This window comes from Amblyraja radiata, chromosome 2 (genome assembly GCF_010909765.2).
Source record: "Amblyraja radiata isolate CabotCenter1 chromosome 2, sAmbRad1.1.pri, whole genome shotgun sequence".
NCBI classification, from domain to species: domain Eukaryota; kingdom Metazoa; phylum Chordata; class Chondrichthyes; order Rajiformes; family Rajidae; genus Amblyraja; species Amblyraja radiata.
This window is the reverse complement of record NC_045957.1, coordinates 32611033-32623691: the sequence shown is the minus strand read 5'-3', so window position 1 is coordinate 32623691 and position 12659 is coordinate 32611033. Positions and strand designations below refer to the sequence as shown.

General features: G+C 43.8%; 1 protein-coding gene and 1 long non-coding RNA gene across 3 annotated transcripts in view; both read left to right on the top strand.

Annotated features, from left to right (window-relative positions):
* ptprn2 (protein tyrosine phosphatase receptor type N2) overlaps positions 1-12659 on the top strand; it is a 761696-nt gene that overhangs the window by 307117 nt on the left and 441920 nt on the right. The gene's annotated exons all lie outside the window — the stretch shown is intronic.
* LOC116988083 lies at positions 679-7778 on the top strand. Its single transcript, XR_004415856.1, has 3 exons — positions 679-1029; positions 2597-2599; positions 7768-7778. It is a non-coding gene; the product is annotated as an uncharacterized LOC116988083 (long non-coding RNA).

Here is a 12659-nt window from a genome sequence, read left to right as displayed (position 1 = left end):
AGTGTCAAAACACACACCTCCAAATTGGAGGACAGTTTTTTCCCAGCTGTTATCAGGCAACCGAATCATCCTACCACAACCAGAGAGCAGTGTTGAACTAATACCTATCTCGTTGGTGACCCTAGGACTATCCTCGATCGGACATTGCTGGCTTTACCTTGCACTAAACGTTATTCCCTCATCATGTCTCTATACACTGTAAATGGCTCGATTGTAATCATATATTGTCTTTATGCTGACTGGATAGCACGCAACAATAATACACTAAAAAAAAGTTAATACATCATAGGAGTTGTATTATGTAATATGGCCCATCGAGTCCACTATGCCATTTAATCATGCTGATCTATCTTTCCCTCTCAACTCAATTCTCCAGACTTCTCCCCGAAATCTTTGACACCCTTTTCAATCAAGGGCCTGCCAATGTCTGTTTTAAAAATACCAATGACTTGGCTTCCATAGCTGTCTGTGGCAGGAAATTCCACAGGTTCACCATCCTCTGGCTAAAAAAATCCCTCTTCATCTCCTTTCTAAAGGTATGTCCTTTCATCCTGAAGCTGTGCCTCTGGTCCTAGATTCTCCCTGTAGTGGAAACATATTTTCCAAATCCACTCTATCCAGGTCTTTCATTATTTGGTAATGGGTCCCCCCCCCCCCCCCCCACTCATCCTTCTAAACTCCAGCAAGTACAGGCCATAAAGCCGTCAAGCACTCATCATATGTTAACCCAATCATCTCTGGGATCATTCTCAAATACCTCCTCTGGACCCTCTCCAGCACCAACACAGCCCTCCTCAGATGTGGGGGCCCAAAACTGCTCACAATACTCCAAATGTGTTCGGACCAGCACCTTATAATGTCTCAGCATAACATTCCTGCTTTTATATTCTAGCCCTTCCAAAATGAATCCTAACATTGCATTTGCCTTCCTGACTACCGATTCAACCTGCAAATGAACATTTTGGGAATACTGCATCAGCACTCCCAAGTCCCTTTGCACTTCCGATTTCTGAATCCTCTCCCCATTTAGTCTATGCCTTTATTCCAACTACTAAAGTGTGTGTGTGCCCGTGTGTCTGCGTCCGTGTGTGTGTGTGCGCCTGTGGATGTGGTAATGTTACATGATGGAAAGGCTTTGGACTATAAAGGGGCAAGTTGCCCAGCCTCTGACCTGCACTTGAAGCCATGCTATTTATGTGGATGCTTGTGACGGTTTTCTGGTTAATGGTGATACCCAGGATGTGATGGTTCATGACTTGGTGATGATAATACCATTGAATCTCAGGGGAGATTTTTTGAGGTGATTGTTGCCTGGTACTCTGTCACAGTTGAGGTGGTGTGTTTTTAGGCCCATCTTCACCTAGTGACTGACTAATCATCCACTACCATTCACATAGAATTATGCAGGACTGCCGAGCTTGGCTCTTCTCTGTATTCTGTGTAGTCGCCAAGCTCTGAGCATGCGTTGTTGGTGAGAATGCATGTATTTCTGCGTCTTACCAGAAATGGGGTAGTGATCTTGCTTGCGAGTGCCTTCTGCACTCTGTATTCACCCAGAGTTAATCTTGAGGCACGATGGTGATGGGAGAGTGGGGGGGATGTACTGATGCATGAGGTTGGACATAGTGATGGTGTACATTTGCTGTTGCTGCTGATGATCCATAGCACCTCCATGGAGGCCCGCTTCTGAGGCGATAGATCTTTTGAGTCTGACCCATATGTCATGATAGTAGCATCACGCATCAAGACAGAATGGCCTCAAGTGAAGATGGGATTTATTTTCACAAATACTGGGTGAGATGGTACTTCCACCAGCACTGCCATGGTTGGCGGTATCTCCCATAGGTAGATTGAGGGCTTTTCCTCACTAACTGCATTCGTTTTCTAACTACCTGCATAGACTCACTTGGGCTACTAACCTCAAGTCATCCTGGTGCTGCCAAGTCACTCTGTTGATAGACTGCAAGGACCCCAACCTTGTTAACTTCTGTGCTTCTTCCAAGTGTTGCCTAATGGAGCACAGATTCATCAGCTCAGGTGACATTGTGGATGGGAAGCGAGCAGAGGTTTTCAAGCTCATATTTGACATTATGCCTTGGGAATGCAAGGGGTCTGGAATTGATGTTGGCAACGTTCAGTGTGTAGGAAGGGACAGCAGACGCTGGTTCACACCGAAGAGAGATACAAAATGCTGGAGTAACTCAGCGGATCAGGCAGCATCTCTGGAGAAAAGGAATAGGTGACATTTCGGGTCTGAAGAAGGCTGCCTGACCCGATGACTTACACCAGCATTCTGTTTCTATCTTTGGCAATATTCAGAATTGCTCCCTCCTGTATCAATTCCACAGTGCGGCAATCCTTCCAGTGGATGAGGATGTAAACAGGGGTTACGATGGAGGAGTGAGTCCCTCATGTTGGCTTGAGATGACTCTGAGTGCAGTAATGCTGGACTCTTCCTTTCTCTGTTGGTGATGGTACAAATGAGTGAATCTTGAAGTACAAATGCACTGATCACAAATTAGCGCCTCACATTAGCACGGCTCGGAAGGAATCCAAGCACTCGCGCATTTTTATGGAGAATTGGAATCAAACTAAGGAAGTTCAGCTTAACCTATATTGAATCTAATTTAAATTTCATAAAGTACTGCATACAGTTCTGATTGTCAAATGTTTAAAAAAAAAATGGAGAGGCTGCAAAGATTTATAAAGATGATGCCAGAAATGTAATAATTTGCATCAGAAATGGATGAACAAACTTGTTTGTTTCCTATTGAGAAATGTCTGGGAGTTGACCTGATGGATTAAAAAAAAAATAATGATTGATTTTAATAGAATGGATGCAAAGAGACAGTTTCCACATGTGTAAAACCATATAAAATGTAGAGACTGCAGCAGGATATTAGATATTTGTGTAGATGGAGTATAATATAGAAGTAAACTGGATGAACTTGAGGCTCAGATAGAGGTTGGTAGATATAACATTGTGGGGATTACCGAGACGTGGCTGCAGGAGGATCGGATCTGGGAACTTAATATTCAGGGTTATACATCCTTTAGAAAGGACAGGCAGGTGGGCAGAGGAGGGGGGGTAGCTCTTCTGGTGAGGAATGGAATTCAGTCCCTTGCGAGAGAAGACATAGGGACTGACGAGGTAGAGTCACTGTGGATCGAGTTGAGGAATTGCAAAGGCAAGAAGACACTAATTGGTGTTATCTACAGACCCCCAAATAGTAGCCTAGTAAGTTGCAGCAGGAGTTAAAACTGGCATGTAACAAAGGTAATGCCACTGTGGTGATGGGGGATTTCAATATGCAGGTGGACTGGGAAAATCAGGTGGGTTCAGGACCCCAAGAAAGAGAGTTTGTAGAATGCCTCCGAGATGGATTCTTAGAGCAGCTTGTAATGGAGCTGACCAGAGAAAAGGCAATTCTGGATTTAGTGTAGTCCAATGAACCAAATTTGATAAGAGAACATGAGGTAAAGGAACCACATGGAGGTAGTGATCATAATATGATTCGTTTTAATCTGCAATTTGAGAGGGAGAAGGTTAAATCGGAAGTGGTAGTGTTGCAGTTGAACAAAGGGGATTATGAAGGCATGAGAGAGGAGCTGGCCAAGGTCGACTGAAAAGGGATACTAGCAGGAATGACGGTGGAACAACAATGGCAGGAATTTCGGGGCATAATCCGGAAGACGCAGGATCATTTCATTCCAAAAAGGAAGAAAGATTCTGAGGGGAGTAGGAGGCAACCGTGGCTGACAAGAGAAGTTAGGGATAGAATAAAACTAAACAAAAAGATGTATAACACAGCAAAGATTAGCCGGAAGCCAAAGGATTGGGAAACTTTCATAGGACAACAGAAGGAAACAAAACGAGCAATGCGGGCTGAAAAGATGAAGTACGAGGGGCAGCTGGCCAGGAATGTAAAGAAGGACAGTAAAAGCTTCTTTAGATATGTTAAAGTAAAAAGAATAGCAAAGTCAAATGTGGGTCCCTTGAAGGCAGACACGGGTGAAATTATTATGGGGAACAAAGAAATGGCAGAAGAGTTGAACAGATACTTCGGATCTGTCTTCACTAAGGAAGACACAAACAATCTCCCAGAAGTATTGGAGGACAGAGGATCTAAGGGGGTAGAGGAACTGAAAGACATTTTCATTTGGCACTGAAGGATGCTAAATCCCCTGGGCCTGATGGTCTGCATCCCAGGGTCCTCAGGGAGGTGGCTCTAGAAATAGTGGATGCATTGATGATCATTTTCCAATGTTCAGTAGATTCAGGATCAGTTACTGTGGATTGGAGGATAGCTAATGTAATCCCACTTTTCAAGAAAGGAACGAGAGAGAAAACGGGGAATAATGCCCCTGTCCCACTTAGGAAACCTGAACGGAAACCTCTGGAAACTTTGCGCCCCACCCAAGGTTTCTGTGCGGTTCCCGGAGGTTGCAGGTGGTTGCCGGAGGTTACAGGTAGTGGAAGCAGGTAGGGAGACTGTCAAAAACCTCCGGTAACCTCCGGGAACCGCACGGAAACCTTGGGTGGGTCGCAAAGTCTCCAGAGGTTTCCGTTCAGGTTTCCAAAGTGGGACAGGGCCATTACAGACCAGTTAGCATGATTTCGGTGGTGGGAAAGATGCTGGAGTCAATTATTATAGAGGTAATAATGGGGCATTTGGAGAGCAGTAAAAGGATTAGTCCAATTTAGCATGGATTTATGAAAGGAAACTCATGCTTGACTAATCTTCTGGAATTTTTTGAGGATGTGACAAGTAAAATGGATGAAGGGGAGCCAGTGGATGTAGTGTATCTAGACTTCCAGAAAGCCTTTGATAAGGTCCTGCACGGGAGACTTGTGTCTAAAATTAGAGCATAAAATGGTATTGGGGGGTAGGGTGTTTACATGGATAGAAAATTGGTTGGCAGACAGGAAGCAAAGAGTAGGAGTGAACGGGTCCTTTTCAGAATGGCAGGCAGTGGCGAGTGGAGTGCCGCAAGGCTCGGTGTTGGGGCCGCAACTGTTTACCATATATATCAATGATTTGGAAGAGGGAATTAGGAGCAACACTAGCAAGTTTGCGGATGACACAAAGCTGGGTGGCAGTGTGAACTGTGAAGAGGATGTTAGGACGTTGCAGGGTGACCTGGACAGGTTGAGTGAGTGGATTTTCAGTTCAAATTGGCATCAGGGTTGGCACAGACTTTGTGATTTGAAGGCTCTGTTCCTGCTTCATTTTGAGTAGCGCATAACCTATGGCTATCAGTATAAGATGGTCAGAAAAAAGTCCAATCAGAAGGTCAGAAGAAACTACTTTATCTAAAATGTGGTTAAAATGTGAAACTTTCTACCACAGGAAGTGTTTAAAGTAAATATCGTAGATCAATTTGAGGTGATGCTGGACAATCCGAAGCAGAGGATTGGAATCGAGGGTTACAAGGATTCAGATGAGCAATGATGAAATACAACCTTGAGTGGAGCATGGATAGGTTAAGCTGGATGGTCTGTTTGCGTTTACTGTAATTGTAGCATTTACTGCAGTACATACCTTGAACTTCCGCACGTTTGTAATAAAATTCAGGAGGCAGATAAGATGAAGTGGCTCTGAATCATCTTAACACAGTCTATAACAGGATGAGCTACTTGGGATAAATAGCCCCTCTCGTTTGATCTCTGGATTCGATTCGGATCTAAAAAGTTGCAGACAGTGCAACTTGAAGCAAGACCACTCTTGGCACAAGGCTCTCTAAGGTCTTCCAATTCTCCTTGCTCCGCTAAGATTCCTTTTTATCTCTGTTTGCATTTCATTCAGCAAAAGAAGACTTGGTTAAGACACAAACTGCTAGAGTAACTCAGTGGGACAAGCAGCATCTCTGGAGAGAAGGAATGGGTGACGTTTCAGGGTCCAGACCCTTCTTCAGACTGAAAGTCGCGGGAAAGGGAAACAAGAGATATCGACGATGATCTTGAGAGATATAGAATGATATGCAAAAAAGTAACAATGATAACGGAACCAGGCCATTGTTAGCTGTTTGCTTTGTGTCTATCTTTGGTTTAAACCAGCATCTGCAGTTCCTTCCTGCACAAGGCTTAGCTAAAGTCAGGGATAAGGAGTAAATATGTCTACAGACTCGAGAATCAGATGCAGAGAAAAAGTTGTGGTTGGTGAGTCGACCTTTAGGATGGACAATTAAAAGAAGGAGAATGGTGAAACGAGGAACGGCAGATGCTGGTTTACATGAAAAAAAGACGACTGGAACAACGCAACGGGTCAGGCAACATCCCTGGCCAGCATGGATAGGTGACGTTTCAGGTCGGGCCCCTTCTTCAGACTGAAACAGAAGGAACTTGAGAACTGAGGGGAGAGACCACAGCTCAGGGCTGAAGAAATGATAGTAATCTGAAAAATGGTCACTTAATTTTTGTTTTTACTCAAAATAAAAGTTGTTAAAAGTTGTGCATGAAACCCAGGGATGAATCACTGTCATGAATCACTGTCATGAATCACATGTGCATTTGACGATGGTCTGAATCCATAAAACATTCCATCAATGAAACAGACTCCACATTCTCCTTATCCTCCTCCTCCGCAAAGAAGATTTCTGTGCTAGTCTCTAGTGACGTGCAAGGCATTTTAAATTTCAGTGAGGTGGACTAAGCCAATTATTATTATTTTTTTTATTATTGACTTTAAGCCATTCACCGAGTACCTAAATTGCCATTGAACATGAAGTCTGAATTGGTGGCAGCTTATTCAGTTGTTAAAGAAAAGTGATTAGGAATTGAAAATTATGCCTTTTCATTGAAAAACTGTAATAATCTTTTAAATCAGTCGGTGGGAGAAGAATATAAATTCTTACTCATTATCTGTTCACATAAAATCTTCAGCAAAATGAATTGTGATAATTTTGAGATATTATCAAAATTTTAATCTAAAATATCAGCTCATCACCCCATGAGTACGCTCTCTTCTAAACAAGCCCGTTGATGGGAATACAATTTGCAATTTGTAGAAAGGCACTCGCAATCAGAAAATTATGTAAAAGTGCATATATTTGGAGAAATGAGTCAGGGCATCGTATTACAGCTGTATAAAACTTTAAGGCCACATTTGGAATATTGTGTGCATTTCTAGTCACCCCATTATATGTGGCCTTGGAGAAGGTGCAGAAGAAGTTTATCGGAATGCTGCCTGGACAAGAAGGTGAGAGTGAACAAACTTGGATTGTTTGCTCTGGAGGCAGAGGGGGAGACCTGATAGACAGCAATCAAATGATGAGAGGCATCGATAGAGTAGACGGTCAGAATCTTTTACCGAGCATGGAAATGTCAAAGACTAGAGGGCGTAGCTTTAAGGTCGGAGGGAAAAGTTTTAGGGAGATGTGCAGAGCAAGTTTGTTTTGACACGGAGTAGTGGGTGCCTGGTACATGCTGGTACATAATGTCTGAGATGATTGTGGAAGCAGATACAACAGTGGCATTGAAGATGTTTTTACACAAGCACATAAAAACAGAGGTGATGTCGATCACGTGCAAGTAGAAGGTATTAGTTAAACTTGGCATAATGTTTGACATAGACATGGGTCTAATCCAATGCTGAACCCTCTACATGTGTACACATGTTCAGGTATATATGCAAGTATGTTGATTAGCAGGATTATTTTTAGCATGGAGATGTTTAAAAATAAATGAACCATTCTTGAAATCCCTCAAGATTAATGCATTCCCTCAGAGGGAAGCATACTTTTTTCATTATGGAAGACATCTGAGAGAATAGGTTGTCATCACATCAGAGCCTTTGGGTTGTTAACAGAAGACATGGAATATACATTTATCCCCTAGAGACACTTTAATAATGCATTTAAGATAAAACAAAATTAGGCACTTGAAGATGGGTACTGTTTGATAATAAAGTGAATCAGCGAGAGTTGCTTCTTTCAGAGGCATGCTTTGTTTTTGGAAACACAAACATTTGTGAGCATGGAGGCAGGAGTTTACAGATGTTTGAATCTTGAGCAGAAGCAAGACTTGCTAGAGGAGATCGACAGGTCGGCGGGCGAAGTGGAGGGAAATGGACGGGTGATATTTTGAGTTGGGACCCTTCAGACTGATGGAGTAAAGGGGCGATAGCTGGTAGCTTTAAGGCAAGAGCTAGCCAATGGATCCAGGTGAGGAGGGGTTGATTGAGAGATGGGTGGATGGAGTAACCAAGACTGGAGCTGACAAGTCGAGAAGTAAAAATGGTGCAAATTGTGGGATCTGTTAAGCTGGGAAGGTGGAGAGTGAATTATAGAACCAGAGATGATGATAATAATAATAATATTAATAATAATAATAATAATAATAATACTTTATTAGCCAAGTACGTTTTGCAACAAATGAGGAATATGATTTGCCATACAGTCATACTGTAAATAGCTCGTTCTAAGCTTCCCCCCAGTCCAGTTTCAGTCAATAAAATACTGAGTCAAGCACTTGCGCATCTAAACTTTATTTTGGAAAAACACAATAACAGTTCCCACTACTATATGTAACCACCGCGGGTTCGATCCTTGTATCTGCCTGGCCAAGCCCTCCTAGTCTTGTGCAAGCAGAGACACTCCAGAAGGTCACGCAGTCCTAAGCGTTCTCCCAGAAGATCGACATCCGACCTCAAGGGAGCTACCTTTTATAGGTCCTCGAACCTTGAGGGACCGAACCACATGGGGGTGGTCTCTATACAGTCCGATAACAGATATCGATTAACACAGTACATGATAGACATTTCCCTAACCCAATAATACAGTGACTAATACAATGTATCTGGCGAAGTTTCTAGATGCAAGTTAACAGAGATGAATTATGCAACATGTGCCTGGATATTCAAGAAACCCAGACAAGGCTCAACACTTAACCCAATCAACATCTAGCAAAGTAAAGTGTTGCAACAATATGTGCAATGTGTATGTCTGGTTTGCATTCATCCAATCCATTTCATTCAATTTACACCTAATTGTTAGAATCTGCAAATGTCCCATTCTTTCCCTGCAACTCTTATCTAGGCTCCAGACAAGCTGGCACCATTCTGCAGCTTGCCCCATTTCTGCAGAAGGCACATTTAAATTGACCAAATGGCCTAACAGCACAGAAGTCTTTACTCAATTTTAGTGTCCTGGCATCTCCAATTTGGCCAGAATTAACAATAAGAGCAACAAGACACCCAAATACATTTTTTAACATGAACATCCACCACAGCGACTCCCTGTTCAATCTTCTTCCCTTCTTGGTGGGTAGTAGGGAAGTGGATGGTGGTGGTGGTGGTGATGGGAGAGAAATGGGAGCCCAAAGTAGCAAGGGATGGGTGATGAGTGGGTGGAGGAGGGGAAAGGCACTGGATGACAGGGCGGTGAGAGTGGGAAGAGATGGTGTGTGTGCTTTCCATATGAATTGGAGGGAGAGCAATGGTAGAGGGTCGCTTGGAACATTCTTTTTTTGAGCATTATTTGTTATTTTAATGGGATGTAGAGATTAATGGCTGAACACAGGAGATATCAAATCATAAGACATGAGCAGAATTAAGCCATTCATCCCATTGAGTCTGCTCCACCATTCAATCATGGCTGATCTATTTTTCCCTCAACATTATTCTCATGCCTTCTCCCCCTAACCTTTGACACCCTTGCTAATCAAGAACCTATCAATTTCCGCTTTAAAAACCCCAATGACTTGGCCTCCACAACCTCCATTATCTGTGGCCGTTGAATTCCACAGATGCACCACCCTCTGACTAAAATAATTCCTCCTCATCTCCATTCTAATGGTCCATCCTTTTATTCTGAGGCCATGCCCTCTGGCCCTAGACATTCCCATTAGTGGAAACATCCTCTCCACATCTACTCTATCCAGGCCTTTCATTATTTGGTGATTTTCATTTAATACTGTCATTTAGTTTTTCCTTGGCCAGACCACCAAATCATAAGACGTAAGAGTAAAAGTAGGTTATACAGCCATAGAGTCATATAGTGTGAAAACAGTGTGAAAACAGACCCATCAACCCAACATGCCCACACCGGCCAACATGTCCCAGCTACCTCTAGTCCCTTCCGCCAGCATCTGGTCCATATACCTCCAAACCTGTCCTATCAATGTACATGTCTAACTACTTCTTAAATGTTGGGATAGTCCCAGCCTCAACTACCTTTTCTGGCAGCTTGTTCCATACATCCACCACCCTTTCTATGAAAATGTTACCCCCCAGATTCCTATTAAATATTTCCCCCTTCACCTTAAACCTATGTCCTTTTGTCTAGGATTCCCCCTACTTTGGCAGGAGACTTTGTACATCTACCCAATCTATTCCTCTCATGATTTTATACACCTCTATAAGATCACCCCTCATCCTCCTGCACTCTAATGAATAGTGTCCCAGCATACTCAATCTCTCCCTATATTTCAGACCCTCTAGTCCTGGCAACATCCTTGTAAATCATCTCTGCATCCTTTCCAGCTTGACAACGTCTTTCCTATAACACAGTGCCCAGAACTGAACACAATACTCTAAATGTGGCCTCACCAACGTCTTATTCAACTGTAACATGATCTCCCAACTTCTTTAATACTTGAACTGATGAAGGCCAATGTGCCAAAAGTCCTTTTGATCACCCTATCTACCAGTATGCACTTGGTGGGCCAAAGGACCTGGTTCCATGCTGAATCTCTAAACTGAACTAATCGGGTTTTAAAAGTGTTTCAGTGTTTCGCACCTATTTATCATTTCAGCTTCATGTGCGTTTGGCGTCAGATTGTTTTTCTGACGGGGAACAAACATGACGTCGAAAACCCTCCGTGGAAATCGCAGCAGCTTTGAGTCACTGCCATCATTTTACAAATGCAAGCTCAAGCTCCCCCCCCACCCTCCCGTCTCCCCTCCGGCCAGTGATGTGGTGGACGCAGGGTGTCGGACAAATCCCGTCCCCGGAGAAGTCATGTCCATTCGGCGGCTTTTCTACGTCATGTCCGTTCTGCATCTTGTCCGTTCTGCGTGGTGTCCGTTTGGGTTTATATCCTTTCGGCGTAATGCACTTTCAGCTTCGTTTCCTTACAGCGTGATGTACTTTCGATATCTTGGCTTTTCGGCATGATGTACTTTTGGTATCTTGGCATCCACTTCTTGGCTTCGGCTTCTCATCCTTCGACGTTCTGTCCAGGTACCATTCTTAACATCTGGAATGTGGACTGGACTAGTAAAATGGTGCCAAACATGGTGACTCTTGCATATAGGCTCAGTAGACTATTTCTATACAACTGCTAACAGGGGGTGGTACTGTACTGGACTGTTTGTAAGAAAATAATTTCACTGTGCATTTGCACTTCTCACATGTGACAATAAAGCTCTATTGAACCATTGAAATACCTGCCCTTGGCTCTAGAGGTCTCATCTGCTCTTGATGTGGCCGCTTCTGTTGATCAGCTTGCTGCTGGCAGAGGGTGTGACCTGTGCTTCAGACACTGAAAGTCCAGCATCACACCCATTGCCATAACTAGTGCTCATTAGGAAGGGGGTGCCGTGCCATCTTTTCAAATTAAATCTTAAAATAATGTTGCATTTACTCTACTAAACTGGGTGGAAAAGTATTCCTACTGGTTTATTATTGGCACGTGTGCAGCGGTAAAGTGAAAAAAAACAATTTGTGCCTGCAACTGTCTTAAGACAAACCATAAATGATTAGCGCCCATTAAAGCCCATGGTTCCCCTGGTATATTGCAGTCGGAGGAAGGGTCTCGACCCAAAACATCACCCATTGCTTCTCTCCAGAGATGCTGCCTGTCCAGCTGAGTTACTCCAACATTTTGTGTCTATCTTTGGTACAAACCAGCATTTGCAGTTACTTCCTGCACACATTGTTTCTGTCCCATGCTCTCTATCCGCAACAGTTTAAATTACTCTCTCTTGAGTGACTATACAATGGCCTTTTGAATGCACTAACTGATTTCACTGGCTGGGTGACTCCAAATTGTAGCCACTGCAGTTTTTCCTAACTTCGTTACCTTGTGGCTTTTGCCCATCTCTCTGAATTCTGTTGCTTGGGGAAGGGCGTGTTGCCAGTGGCATGGCTGATAGTTAACCCCACATCAAACAGTCTAAAATGTTTTATTCTCAAATGTCCCAAACAGAACTATGAAATTGGTACTTGCAACAGCTCAACAGACTATGTAAGCGTATTACCCTCTAAACAATATCATGAATGGCAAGAAGTGCCACACACATGCATGAGCAAGCATTCACACGCCCACGCCCACGCCCACGCCCACGCCCACGCCCCCGCCCACACCCCCCGCCCCCGCCCCCACCGCCACCCACCCACCCACGCACGCACGCACGCACGCGCACACACACACACACACATACACACACACACACACACACACAGAAATGAGTGTGTGGCCAGGGTGGTGTGGGCCTCTGATGGTGCTGGCTGCCTTTGAGACAGCGACTCCTGTAAAACCCTTTGATAGTGGGGAGGTCAGGACCCATGATGGACTGGGCAGTGTTCACCACCTTTTGCAGTCTTCTTCGCTCCTGGGCATTCAAGTTGCAGAATTTGATGCAACCTGCAATATGCTCTGTGCTACACACCCGTGCAACCTGCAAGTTCAAGAGAGTAATCTCTGACCTCCCCTCATT